The sequence below is a fragment of the Hemitrygon akajei genome, chromosome 23, assembly GCF_048418815.1.
Source record: "Hemitrygon akajei chromosome 23, sHemAka1.3, whole genome shotgun sequence".
Classification (NCBI taxonomy): Eukaryota; Metazoa; Chordata; class Chondrichthyes; order Myliobatiformes; family Dasyatidae; genus Hemitrygon; species Hemitrygon akajei.
The window spans coordinates 20,486,172-20,501,417 of NC_133146.1; positions in this window are offsets into that span (position 1 = coordinate 20,486,172).

Sequence of the window (15,246 nt, forward strand, 5' to 3'; positions counted from 1 at the left end):
CAACAGGGATGGTGCTGCGCGGCCCAAACCTGTCGCAACGCTTCTTGCGCCGACACACAGTAACATTGAGCACAGCTCATTAACGCTAACCTTTGCGATGTGAGGAAACCGGCGTAAACCTGCGCGATCACGGGGCGTACCTTACAAACAGCGGCTGCAATCGATACCCAACCGGTGATTTCTGGCGCTGGTGATTTCTAAAGCAATGCGCTAACAGCTCTGTTACCATATAGGCCTTAACGGGGCACCGTGCACAACCCCTTGACGATGTTAGAAAATCGCATATAGTCCCCGAGAGTAGTGCAGTGACACAGTGAATTCCGAATTCATCCGGCTGACTCAGCTCAGTATGTGCTAGTGTTGTCCCCAAGCTATTGATGGCCCTCTACATAGTGATGGCAATGTAAATGAAAGTCAAGAACTGATAGTTAAGATCATTTCTTGAAGGCGATCATACCTGACTTCTATAGATGTGTGATGGCAAGTGTACTTACTGGCTGCATTACGGCCTGGTATGGGATCACTGATGCCTTTGAGCGGAAAATCCTACAAAAGGTAATGGATTCGGCCCAGTACATCACGGGTAAAGCCCTCCCAACTACTGAGCACATCTACATGAAACGTTGCCGTGGGAAAGGAGCATCCATCATCAAAGATCTACACCACCCAGGCCATGCTCTTTTCTCGCTGTTACTATCAGGTAGAAGGTACAGGTGCCCCAGGACTCGCACCACCAGGTTCAAAAACAGTTGCTACCCCTCAGAACAAAAGGGGATGACTACACTCATTTAAGAGCTCATTTATTGTTATTTATTTATATCTGCATTTGCACGGGTTGTTTTACAGTTAACAGATGCGGTTTTCAGTTACGGTTCTATAGATTTGCTAAGTCTTCCCGCAGAAAAAGAATCTCAGGGTTGCATGTGCTGGCATGTATGTACTCAGGTGATAAATTTTACTTTGAACTTTCAGCTTTCCTGTGTGCCCTGCATTAGCCCATGTTTGAATGATGTCTCGTTTTTATATGCGTAACGGGGCAGCATCTTTATCCGAGGAGTGGAAAGGGGAACTGAAGATTTAGCAGTCATCCAATTGCTGACTCAAACGTCTGAGGACGGTTAGACCTGAGAAACCTCCCCAACAACATAGCCATTTGTCGCTGCATATGTGCGAAGTTTCCCTTTGATTGCCATTGATTTCTGCTTTACTCCGGCTCCTTGATGCCACATTCTTTTACTAATTGCCTTGATGTCACTGCCAGTCGCCCTCACCTTGCGTCTCGAAATGGAAATTCACCCACATATTTGATTAAGATTCCGATTAGGTCTGGCGCCCCAACCTACCCCCGAAACTTAGGCATCGGTGAATGGGTTATTGGTGGTTAGGTGACACGTGATCATGGTCGAAGACAAATTGCGTATCTTTTCTGGTCCTTATCAATCTCTCCTCCACGCATTCCTGCTAGAATATTCTCTGGACCGTCCGAGGTCAGTTCTGGAGACTGAATTTCGACGGTCAGCGTACACGTGGTGAATAATGGATGCCTGAAATTGGCTGGTTTCAGGCTCATTGAACTCGCCATCCGGTAGAGGACACGAGGTGGATGGAGTAAGAGTGCTGGCGAAACCAAAGCGTTTACCAATCGCATTTCCGCATGTCCCAGGAGAGAATGGGGATCAATGGACAACATTTCCCAGTTTAAAGGGAATTGAAACAAAACTTTACAATCAGGTAATGCCAAAAGGGGACGGACCGTTTGGGAATACATCAATGTATTCTGTGAACTCTCCGTTGTCTTTGAAAATTGTAATCGTCCAGTCTCCGTGGGGCCTGCGTGAGAGGGACCAATCGTGAGACAGCGACTCAGTGCATAAAGAATGCAGATATGGTCAAGAGCTTCAAATGTTATTCAAACCAAACATCAATACGGGGGAGAAATGTGATCCAAGTGACTTTGAACGTGGAATGACTGTTTGTGTCATAGGGGGTGGTCTGAGTATTTCAGAAACTGCTGATCTTTTGGGATTTTCACGCACAACAGCCTCGAGAGTTTCAATGGAATAGTACGAAAAGCAAAAAAACAAACAACGAGATCCAGTAAGCGGCGGTACTATGTGCGAAAACGCCTTGTTGATGAGAGAGGTCAGTGGAGAATGGTCAGACTGGTTCAAGCTGTCAGGAAGGTGACAGTAACTCAAACAAACGTGCGCTACAACTGGGGTGTGCAGACGAGTACCTCTGAACGCACAACACAGCGAACCTTGATATGGATAGGCCACAGCAGCAGAAGATCACGCACAAACACTCAGTGGCCACTTTATTAGGTACGGTGCATACCTAATAACGTGGCTATTGACTGGGCATGATAATAAATCTGATCTGCTCAGTTTTCGACTTTAATGGAGTTACTTGGAAGATACGTCCACCAATATAGTTATGACATCTCCAGATCTTAATTCACTGGAAGCAATTTCCCACAATTAACCTTATAAGATGTGCATCGTTTGATACAAATTGACAGGTTTCTTGTGTCCAAAGAAATAGATTTATAGCAAGTTTGCCAAAGCTGCCACGATTTTTGCCACGAGCTACCACTCAGCCAGTTTTCAATTCGATTTGAACGACTCTAGTAGTACATCTGATTTACTGCAAACAGACATTTCACTCAATTCTTCAGCCTCTCCTCGAATTTTCTCTGCGTCAGCCCATAAATAGTCATGAATGCGCATATAGGGTGCAGCACAAACCCGAACTGATGCATGATATATACTCAGTGGCCACTTTATCACATACTTCCTAATGTTCTTCTCCACACCATTTGTAACGCGTGGTTACTTGGGTTTCTGTCGCCTTCCTGACAGCTTGAACCAGTCTGACCATTCTCCACTGACCTCTCTCATCAACAAGGCGTTTTCGCACTTAGTACCGCCGCTTACTGGATGATTGTGTTTTGTTAATTTTTTGCACCATTCTCTAGAGACTGCTGTGCGTGAAGATGCCTGGAGATCAGCAGCTTCTGAGATACTCAAACCCCGTCAGGCACCAACAATCATTCCACGGTCAAAGTCCCTGAGATGAAACTTCTTCCCCAGAACTAACTGAACCTCTTGAACATGTCTGCATGCTTTTATCTACTGTGTTGCTACCACAAGATTGGCTGATAAGATATTTGAATTAACGGTACAGCTGTACAAAATAAAGTGGCCAGGGAGTCACTCAAGCGTTGGTCTGTGTAGAGAAGAAAACTAGCCACGTCGTAAACTGAACTACATAAGGGCACAATACTGTGAAGTTGGCTGACATGACGAAAAGCAAATTCATTGACTTCCTCCTGTCCTCCACCTCTGGACCTTTCTCACTTTCACTACTGTCACGGGGATCACGGCAGAGTTTATTTGCCGCTATACTGTGTCTGGCGGTTAAATCGTTAAACCGCAGAATAGCGGTGTTATGACACTATCAAATAACTTGGAAGGGTGTGTAATTGTTTATCAGGACGTGACCTGTCGCCGTCACCTTTCTTTCTTTCTTTGACCACGTCGCACTGCTACTTTGGAGGCATGACAGAGAATTCCAGAGAGCGTGAGTGAGCTTTTCCGCGGCCACAACATTTCCGGACAGGTTATGGAAGAGTATGAACTCGGGAGAGGATCAGTTACACCCGTGCCCTCAAGTTTAACTCAGTTACAGTTGCCGTTCTGCCGCACGCAGGCGTGGTGCGGGAATGGGAAAAAAAACTGAATATGAGCTATGCTTTAAGTGGAATTAATACATGATGATTAACATATGTTAAACCTATAGTATTGTTTGCTTACATTTCATATAAAGACTATTTTTAATTGATGGACAGGAACGTTTATAAATTGAGCACATCATTTTATTGCAAAATCTGCAGGACGGCGATCAGCCCGGTCGCGTGAGAAACCCACAGAAGACGCAGCCTGAGAATCACTCTTCGTTGACTAAGTTCTCGAGGAACCTTCCTTTTGTAGTTGTCCGTGAGCCGTGAGAAAATGTTTCAGTGTTTTTGATGGTCACAAGAATTACTTTACATCAGAGCTCCTTAAACTCCTCCATCGTGTCCGCGTCCCAGGCACCCAGCGCTCTCCGTATAAAATACTTGCTCAACGCATTTTTTTTCAACCTAATCCCTCTAATTTTAAATTATCGACCCTTTGCACCCTGGAAGAAAGATTTGGCAGTTTACTCTGGAGATCAGTAACTACTTACGTTGGATTATCAGACTCGCACATCGTTAACTATGCACTTCCATCATCTTCGGTTTACCTATTAAAGGAGTTTCATTGTGCTCTAGTAAGGGAAACGTTTTGCTGCTCTGCGCTGCTGCATTATTGTGTGCTGACGTGTGGTCACGTGTTGCTGTTGTCTTTAATTGAATATTTTCATACGCTGATATGCTTGTGATTGGCTGTTGGACGAGCTACGCATGAACTGCATGTGCTGCGTAATCCACACGAGGACGATCATCGGTGTGTGGCGTTCCCATACAACCACGAAGCCATTGTACCCATTTAGACTTGTCTCGTTTATCCACATTCAGTGTGTGGCCTGCTCAGTGCTGGCGATAAAAGTGTTTCTTTAGATGGTTGCCTAAACCTGCCTCCTGCTCCATACACTTCCACCACCATTTGGAGGTTCCCAGGTTTCAGCTACCACCTGCCGTGGAAAACTACCCGCAGATCCCTCATGAAGAGGACGAACTGTTAAAACAGGATTTCCCACTCACATCTTTCTAAGTATAAATATATCTTGGGTCTTCGTTTTTTGATTGGTAACTTAACACTTAGTCGTGTTAAGACTACAAGTTTTGAAAATAAAAGAGGAGCAGCGATAGATTTAAATAAAAACGACATCTTGCGTCAGTAGAAACAAAGAGAAGATCTGCAGATGCTGGAAATCCGAGCAACACACACAACATGCTGGAGGGATTTTGCCTGGCCTGCTGAGTTCCTCCAGCATTCTGTGTCTTGCGTGAGCAGTGCGTATTTGAACAAGTTAACGAGGAAAGCTGAAGACAACTGATTTAATGTTTTAAAAACGCCAATTTCGTCACAATCCTGTTCTTCCCGATCTTTTCAGGCTGCGGAATTTCAAGTTTTGTCGAGAAGCTTGGGGTGTGTGTGTGTGTGTGTGTGTGTGTGTGTGTGTGTGTGTGTGTGTGTGTGTGTGTGTGTGTGTGTGTGTGTGTGTGTGTGTGTGTGTGTGTGTGTGTTTTTGTGTGTGTGTGTGTGTGTGTGTGTGTGTGTGTGTGTGTGTTTTTGTGTGTTTTTGTGTGTGTGTGTGTGTGTGTGTGTGTGTGTGCGCGCGCGCGCGCGCTCTCTCTTGATGTGATTGACTGGCTGAATTTATATTGAATCAAACTATACAGCTTTTAAATTTAGTTAACATTAATTGTGTATTATTTCTGAAGATTTTTTGTGACACACTGCGCTAAAATATTTCGAGATGAATTGCTATATTATGAACCGTGATGCTACGGTTCGAAATGTTCGAAATAGCCCGTCCAGCTACTCCCTGAGCTTACTCTGGGTCACGGCGTAAAGAGCCATGTGCGTGTTCCGTTCAAGGGCCGCAGCATGAGTCCCAGTTCGGGCGAACTGCTGGGAGGTATCATTGACCAAGCACAGATAGCAACTAAAATAATTAGCGGAACGACACAGAGAAAAGATAAATAGTGCCCACAAAACGGTGAAATTTCCCGGAAAAATAAGGTACTTGCTGGGGCTTTTCATCTCGGGGACTCTGGGACATTAGCCACTGCTGGGACCCCGTTATGTCCCGTTATGACCCCGTAATGGCTGCGCTCGCCATTAAAAAAAAAGTCTGATGGTCGCAGAGTTAAGAATCAGAATTAGGAGAAAAAGGACCGCGGATGTAAAGGTGAAATGAAGGAGCTCGAGTACTGTACAGAGAGATGACCCCTGAACTCCATACTTCTTTTCTAAACGTAGCCACCGGTCATTATATCAATGATACACACCGATTAACATGGAATACCCGGAATGTTCTTTAAACTGCTCAGCACAGTCACTCTCACCAGAACTATAGCCACCACTCGTTTTGTGCAATCTGTATTTTTCCGTGTCTGCCACCGCATGGCCACAAGTCAACGACAGATGAAAGCAACGGTGAATCAGGCACGGCCGTCGGAGAAGCCTACAACAGGACACTGTAAGTAAAAACACCAATAAATAAATGATCAGATAGATTAACAATCAGACTCTTGCCTACATGCAATGGGTATCTCTCCATATCAGATCGAAGATAACAAAAAGAATGTCCAAAATGATTAATAAGTGGCGATTTGGAGAGGCCGTTTTTCCCCGCACAGTATCGTTCCCTCCGCGACTGCTTGGTCCACACGTCCGTCACCACAGATCTCCCACCTGGTACTTATCCCTGCAAGCGTAAGTGCTACATCTGTCCCTACATCTCCTCTCTTACCACCATTCAGGGCCCCAAACAGTCCTTCCAGGTGAGGCAACACCTCACTTGTGAGTCTGTTGGGGTAATCTATTGCATCCGGTGCGGCCTCCTCTACATCGGCGAGACCCGACGCAGATTGGGGGACCGCTTCGCTGAGCACCTCCACAACAGACAGGATCTCCCGGTTGCCACCCACTTCAACTCTGTTTCACATACCCATTCGGATATGTCCATACATGGCCTCCTCTACTGCCATGATGAGGCCAAACTCAGGTTGGAGGAGCAACACCCCGTATACCGTCTGGGTAGTCTCCAGCCCCTTGGTATGAACACCGAATTCTCCAACTTATGGTAATTCCCTCCCTCTCCCTTACCCCATCCCACTTTCTCTCTGCCTCCTCTTCCAGCTGCCTATCACCTCTCTCATGACTCTGCCTTCTTCTACTACCCATAGTGCTTTCCTCTTTCATTCCTTCTTCACCTCTCTGGCCTATCCCCTCCTTGCTTCCCCTTCCCACACCTTGATCTTTCCTCTGATTGGTTTTTCACCTGCACCTTCCACCTTCCCCCCCCCCACCTTCTTTATAGGCCCCCTGCCCCCTCCTTCTTCAGTCCTGACGAAGAGTCTCGGCCCGAAACGTTGACTGCTCATTTCAACGGATGCTGCCCGACCTGATGAGTTCATCCAGCTTGTTTGTACGTCTTGATTTGATCACAGCATCTGCAGTGTACTTTGTGTTTAGTACCGTTACCATGTTGCTTGTAAAAAGGGAAATGAACAGGTACGTCACACGAAGAAGCAAGAGGCCGTTGATACTGGAATCTGAAGAAACACAAATGCTGGAAGAACTCAGTGGGGGTAGGCAGCTGATATGGAGTCAATTGCAGTTCCAAGTATTGAGTCCATTCCCTTCATCTAGACTGATAGCCAGTACAGGAAGGAGGAGAGGAGGGTCGGATCACAATGGAGCAAATTTACCTGTCTCGCTGCGAACAAAAAATAAATAAAAGCGCATTTTAGAAAAGTTATGGAATAACTGCACCTGGGACACGGGCTGACAGTCTGAGATGAAATTATCATTTAATTTAAAAATAACATCAACCAATAAGAAGAAAATGAAGTAGTCTTTAGATCACCTAACTCTCAAGAAACAACAAGTCAGGAGTAAAGACCAACTGAGATAAATCCTGTTTAGGTGAGTACCCATAGATCGTGCGATGCAGTGGGGACAACCACAGAGTTCCATTTCCCTCCCCGTTGTTCGAGTTACTTGGTCAGTGTGCGCTACTCTGTCCAATATCCCGCTCAAGATAATTAAAGGTGGGCTGACATTTGAGCGACCGATTGCCTTGATACAGGGCAGAATTTAACATTCGTAGGTGAATCATAACTTTGTGGTGTAGATGGAGATGAATTATATGTGCATCCTTTGACAGGTCGTACAACGGAGAGACATTGTTTTCACACAAAAAAATAGAACTTAATAAATAGCTGTAAATCGTTTGTGACTTGCCAGTTTACGAATTTAATAGACAAATTCCAAGAAGCCCTGAGAAGCGGAATGTATTAAGCTTATTGTCTTCTAATTGCAATTCTCTATCAGTTCAGGGTAAAACACCGGGAAAGGAGCTGGTGCTTTGGAAGATGTGGGGAAGCCGTTTAATTAAATGGACCCAATGACGAGTGGATTGTGAGAGAGTGGGGGTGGGGAGCGAAAATGATTCGTATCGTGCTCCTTGTTTAGGAGAAATGCTAGAAACATGGAGTATACTTCCTTTTGAAGTACTCACAAGCGCTGAGGGCATTTTGAACACGATAAGCAGGACTGGGGTGTATCTGATTAATAGAGGAGTGGTTCAGTGTGGAATTAGCACAAAAAGGAGAATAGCGTAGATCAGTTGCATTCCGATCGCAGGTACATGGTAGAGATGCGGTTACCAGAGTAAGGCGGGGTGGGGGGGGGGGGGGGGGGGGGAGGCGACCACTGCAATTTCGATGCACATTAGTGTCGAGGTGGTGATTTTCAAATCAACAGCTGCATGCCTCAGTGATTACGGAAAAGAACTGTTGTGAACGCATAGTGTTTCTTGGGATTCAACTTGGGAAGATGGAGAGGGCCTGGGAAGACCAATGACTTATAAATTCTCAGCATTGCACTCTTGATTCTGTATTGTAGTGCTCTGGAAATGGATGCTAAGTCTTCCTCACTACCAAGTGCAACCCTGATTTATCTCACCATTTAGAAAGAAAAAGTATGTCTCGGCCTTCATTTCTTCTGCCAATATGAAATATAGCAGACCGGTTATTACCGAAGGTCAACGAGTAAAGGGTTCTGTTATTACCAGTCTTTACCTTCCTCCTGTCAGCCAATCTTTTATTCATCCTGGTATCTTTCCTGTCATAGCAATGGGATCCTGTCTTTTTTAGCAGCCTCGAGTGCGGTACCTTGTCTTCTGAAAATGAATGCCGGCGTGAGGTCGCTGTGCACACCGCCACCTCCTGAATTCAGCATGTTTGGCATAAAATTCAGAACAGAAACCACAAGGTGGTACCTGATCACTGAATGACTCGATATCAGTATTTTCTCTCTTTTTTTTTTGTAAAACTCCGGGTCACTGCATCGAGGTGCTTTCTTGAATTGTTCATTTAAACTGGAATACTGATCTCATTTAAATCTGTGAAAAGGCGAAAAGAGACAAAATATATAATGAAATGTAGAATAGCAATTGACGTTCTGCCAATATGACGCTGAAGGGGCGATAGCCAGTGTTTTAGAGATACTGCGAGATGAGGAGGCAGTAATGGAACTAAAAGCTCACCAGAAAGGGGAGAGTAAGGGGCAAAGAGGAAATGAGTGCGAAGAAGGCAGTAGAGGAACACGGGGAAATAGAAATTGCAACTGTGCAGGAAGAAACGACGGAAGCCAGTTTAGCAAAATTATATGAAGAGGTGAAGGCGGAAATGAAGGAGAAATGGTGGAGAAAGGAGGGACCAGATGGGAGCTGGACACACGGGGAGGAAGGAGCAGTGGTACCACCAAGTATTAGGCAGATACTACTGAAGTTATATGATGGGGTGATGCATCAGGGGAGGCAGAACATGATCATGACCCTCCAGTGGGACCGGTGGTGGCCAGGGATGTGTGGGGATGTTGAGAAATTCTGCCGCCGTTGTATCATTTGTGCCCAGCATAACTCTCGCAAGGGCAGAAAGCTACAGCTGGCAGATCATCCACAGCCAAGGAGTCCCTGGATGGACTTCACAGGGCCCTACATAAAAGCAGGGGAGGGGGAAGCTACTGTCAAGAAATTGTGGATCACTTCACCGGGTGGGGAGAGGCTTACCCAACAAGGGACTGCACCACCATCACCAGTGAACGGATTCTAGTTCAGGAATTCCTCCCAAGTTGGGAAACAGCAGTTCAGGTAGACTCAGATCAGGGAGCACATTTCACAAGGAATGTGATGAAGGAAATGTGCCCACTGTCAGGGATTCCACACAGTTCCAAGTACCCTACCACCCTCAAGATTCGGGAATGGTAAAAAGGATGAACCAAACAATCAAGAACGCCTTAGCCAAAGCAGTGGTTGAGATGGGAAAGTCATGGGTTGACGTGTTACCAGGAATCTTGATGAGATTGCGAGCAACCCCAAATTGCACGCTGGTTTCAGCCCCCACGAATTATTGATGGGGTGAGCAATGCAACTCCCTTATGGGGTAACTACAGGTTGTGGGGAGCCTGAGTTTACAGGGATAGAATGACACAGTGTGTGGAAGATCTTTGTAACCAATTTAAAGTGTTCAAGGACTGAGCAAAACAACATCAGCACATTGCTGATCAGAGAGAGCTGGAGGAAAAGGAATTAGTCCTCCCACAGCCGGAGGACCGAGTTGTGGTGAGGGTACTACCTGAAAGGGCAGGGTTTGCTCCCAGATGGATAGGACCACAGATGGTACTTTTTACAAGTGACACTTGTGTTTGTGTGCAGACTCAGCGAGGTGGCCAGTGAAAACAATGGACTCAGGTTACTCCATACCACTCGCTTTCTTGTTGCTCCCTCAGACAGAGCGGGGGATCAAGTGTACCCAGTAACCGTGTAACTACAGAGAACCTAAGAGATGAACACTAGCCAGCCACAGCAGACCTGACCACAGCTGATGAAAACATACCAGCGGGAAACGCGAAGGCCGAAGACACCGAGAGCATGACAGAAACTGATGAATAACATGCTGAAGTGTGATGGTAATGGTAGTCTGTAATGAAGGCTGGTTGCTGAAGGTAGATGATTAGTTTAATAGCATGGAACAGAAAAGATATTAGGGAAAATAGATAGGGTATTGGGGAAAATAGATGGGGAGGGATTTAAGTTAAAGCAGCGACAACAACTTCCACAATTTTGATGGCATTTCAGACTGAGAAAGATTGCACACAGCATCTGAAGGCAGTTACCCCCAATCTGAATGAGGAGTGAATACAAACGAGTGCTCCAGGGGAGTGAGGGAAAGATCCTACAAAATCAATCTGCAAGTTAACTCATGGTCCTTTTACAGGGTGTGTAGCTCTGCTTTGCTAGCTGATTTATCAGGGTTATACTAGGCACAAATCAAACAAATCTTCCTATAATATTCTACATCGCCTCACAGTTTTGTCTATCAAAACAGGCTCTTCAGCCTTTCTGTAATTTATCTGTTCCCTGATGCCCAAAAATGTTACGGTACAAATATATCATTAGGTTTCTTTCTCCTTCTGGCACCACAAATGTACTATTACTAAGTACAATCTCAATCTGTACCTGTATTCCTGGATATTTTCTATATTCTTCAGAATTTTCTTCACTCTGTGCTTTAGCTAACTCCCGATCCTGTTGCTGTACTTTCAATAAGTCTATAGGTATACTGCTTGTTGTTTTCTGTTTCATCATTTCCTCTGCACCTGGATTTCATTTTACAATACAATACAAATACTTTATTGTCACCAAACAATTGATACTAGAGCACACAATCATCACAGTGATGTTTGTTTCTGCGCTTCGCGCTCCCTGAAGTACAAATCGAAGTAAGTATAATAAAAATTTAAATTATAAATCATAATTAGAAAATAGAAAAGGGAAAGTACGGTAGTGAAAGTTAAGTCCAGATATTTGGAAGGTACGGCCCAGATCCGGGTCAGGATCCGTTCAGCAGTCTTATCACAGTTGGAAAGAAGCTGTTCCCAAATCTGGCCGTACGTATCTTCATGCTCCTGAACCTTCTCCCGGAGGGAAGTGGGACAAAAAGTGTGTTGGCTGGGTGGGACTTATCTTTGATTATCCTGGCAGCACTGCTCCGACAGTGTGTGGTGTAAAGTGAGTCCAAGGATGGAAGATTGGTTTGTGTAATGTGCTGGGCTAGGTTCACGATCTTCTGCAGCTTCTTCCGGTCTTGGACAGGACAACTTCCATACCAGGTTGTGATGCACCCTAGAAGAATGCTTTCTACGGTGCACCTATAAAAATTGGTGAGGGTTTTTTGGGGACAGGCCAAATTTCTTCAGCTTTCTCAGGAAGTAAAGGCGCTGGTGGGCCTTCTTGGCAGTGGACTCTGCATGGTTAGACCAAGTCAGGTCATTTGTGATATTCACACCGAGGAACTTAAAGCTTTTGACCTGTTCCACCTGCGCACCACCGATGTAGATGGGGTCGTGCAGTCCGCTACTCCTTCTGAAGTCAACAACCAATTCCTTCGTCTTGCTGACGTTGAGGGATAGGTTATTGTCTGCGCACCATGCCACCAGGTTCTTAATTTCCTCTCAGTACTCATATTCATCATTACCCAAGACTCGGCCTACAATTGTGGTGTCGTCAGCAAACTTATATAATCAATGGGAAAGGGCAGCTGCAGATTTTTTAAATGCGCCCATCAACAATCGATACGGCAGAATCGGCTTTCGACTGGCAAATAAGCCACGCCCTCACAAGGACATGTCACCCCTCGAAAGCCGCAACACTGACAATTCGACGCTCAGACTGGTATGACTCTCGCAAACTCACTACTAAGCAACATACACGGCACAAAGGTGCGATACCCAGCAGTACTACAGTACTCCACCTGCTTCGGTGCTCCCCAAAAACGCACCAACCTTGCCCAGGAGTGTAATAGCCAATGAACTTTAATACCCCCATTTAATCTGGGGGTACACCAACTCCTAGATGTGATCAGCCAGGTGAGTGATGTTCCCCGACTCGTCAGGAATGTAGATGCAGCATTCTGGGCCAATAACAACACAAGTGCCACCTTTCTTTGCAAGCAGGTAATCTAAGGCCATCAATATCAGTTCACGGGACAGTCTGGGAAAGGCAATAATTCAAAGCCTTGTGATAGCGCTCTTACCATGCTGACAAGCATGGGCAAGGTACTTATCCAGGGCACTGGGGTGGTAACGGTACGGCATCACACATCAGCTTCACCACTCTGTGAGGAGCCACGGTTAGGCCCAGGAACTGCATATCCAGTAAGCGCAAAACCGTGTTCAGCGAGTTCCCACCTTCACAACGGCATTTGGTATAGCCACAGACATCTCAATATACTGCTCCTGCTCACACTTACCATCCACCCTGTACCTGTGCATTTCATACCAACCACACCAACATTTTCTGTCAGGTGATGAAATCACGTTAAGAGTCAGGACCTTCCAATTAAACTAGGGAAATACCAGCGCTTAAAGCGCCTACTCTACCAGCGCTATAGGGCTCAAGTCCCTTACGGCTGATATTGTCAGGGTCCGGTCCGGTCCGGAATCCGTGTTCCGGGTCTCGATCTGGTCCGAGGGCTCCGGACTCCGGGTCCTGCAGTTGCCCCTCCCGTCACCCGTGAACTAGTTAGGACCCTCCTGGCTGGAGGCACATCTGTGACTCATTGAGCTGCAGGTGTTTATAAGGGGCCTTGGGACTGGGACCAGGCGGGTGGTCGTTTTGTTCTGTTTCCCCGCCGGCTCTGAACTCTTCTCTGCATTCTGTTATCCTGCCCGGGTTCAGATCCACTCTTCATCATGCTTCTCTGCCCCGTACCAGTACTGCCAGGTTGGTCCGCTCCCCCACCTCTCTTCCCATGCCTGGTCCCGCTTCTCCGCTCGTTTGTTTTGTTCGCGCGGTCGCGCTGTCTGCCGGCCTTTCCCGATTTTCCTGCTATCATGGCTGTTGTGTTGGTCACCCTAGACCTATGCCCGTTCCTACCCCTTCCCTCCGTCGGGCAGGCCCGGCCGGTCTACCGCTGCCCGGCGGGGTTTCTGTCCCGTCCTCCTCTTCCGACCGAACCCTGGGATTGTGCCCCGCACTCGCCCAGGGGTCCGCGTCTTACCCAGGCCTCCGGTGTTTCCGCCTAGGAGGCGGCCCTACCCAGGACATATGCGGCCCGCCCAGGGAGGGCTCTCCTCTGTCCCGTCCTCCTCTTCCGCCCGAACCCTGGGATTGTGCCCCGCACCCGCCTAGGGGTCTGCGTTTTACCCAGGCCTCCGGTGTTTCCGCCTAGGAGGCGGCCCTACCCAGGACATATGCGGCCCGCCCAGGGAGGGCTCTCCGCCAGCTTATCTAGCCACCTAGACCTGTCTGCCTGCCTGCCTGAACCCAGGGAGCCCGCTCCGCTCTGCCTGCCTGACACTCTATCTACCTGAACCCCAGCTCTACCCTTAAATGCCATGGCATCCCCATCCTGTCCTCCCCCTAGTACTTCAGTGTCTGCGTCCTGCGTTTGGGTCCATCCGGCCCCGTTCCTGACAGATATATAACATACTATGGGTCGAGTTTGGCTGGAATAGACAAATCCCTTCCGACTTCCCTCAAAGTAGAATGGAAAACCCAAGAAGCCAGATAATTCCCCCAACAGACTGTTACATTGTCATCAAAAGGGATCGATATTAGCGGTATTCCTTTCCTCTATAGGTAGGAGTCCTCAAACAAATCCATCAAGCTGATACTTTGGTCTGGTGTGTAAATTCAAATGCTATCCGCGGGAGTGTATTTTAGAATTCCTCATCACGTCAACATCTACCGCTTTGGCATTCTGTATTGCAAGGAGCTACAACCACACTCGCTTCTGATTAATCACTGAGTATTTAGACATAAAGAACAAAAAAACTCCTAGAAATATTTTCTGAAATATGGGCATCTCATATCTGGATTAAAATTGCTCAAATTTCTACCCCATTAACCCAAATTGCATATGGCCAGTATGAAATGTGGGATTCAGGGATAACCCCGATGGCAAGGGAAACAGCTCACAAAGTAAAAACACAGGAAACAAAGTAACAGATTAGTAATACAAGAAACAAAAAGTCCAGGCGTGTTCATTTCTACCTTAAAAACTGCGCATGGATCTGCAAAACTTAAAACAAACAGTTAATTAACACACGGGGAAACACACACTTACCAAAGAACAAAAGAAAAGAAGAGAAAAAAGCAACTGGGCGGGGCCCATCATATTCATACGGCCCCCTAAGGACAAAACCACACACACTCTCTCAAAACAAACCGACTTGTGGCCACACTTCCGATATTCCTCCGTACTCGAATAATTCCCACGCTATTCCCAGGGAAAGGGGGTGCAGGTCGAATGACCCCTCCCTATCAGGATGAGGCACGAAGACACTAACAACCCCCCCCCCCGCTTCCCACTGCTGTTGAAGGTCAACCATGGCCCTTGTGATGCCTCCAGTATAGGGAATTCTGAATGGGACCCAAGGAATCCAGCAGAGGACAAAAGGAGCCCTTGCTGGGAGAGGGCTTGAAGAAAGACTCTTCCCCATTAATGCCCCTTTCTTGCTT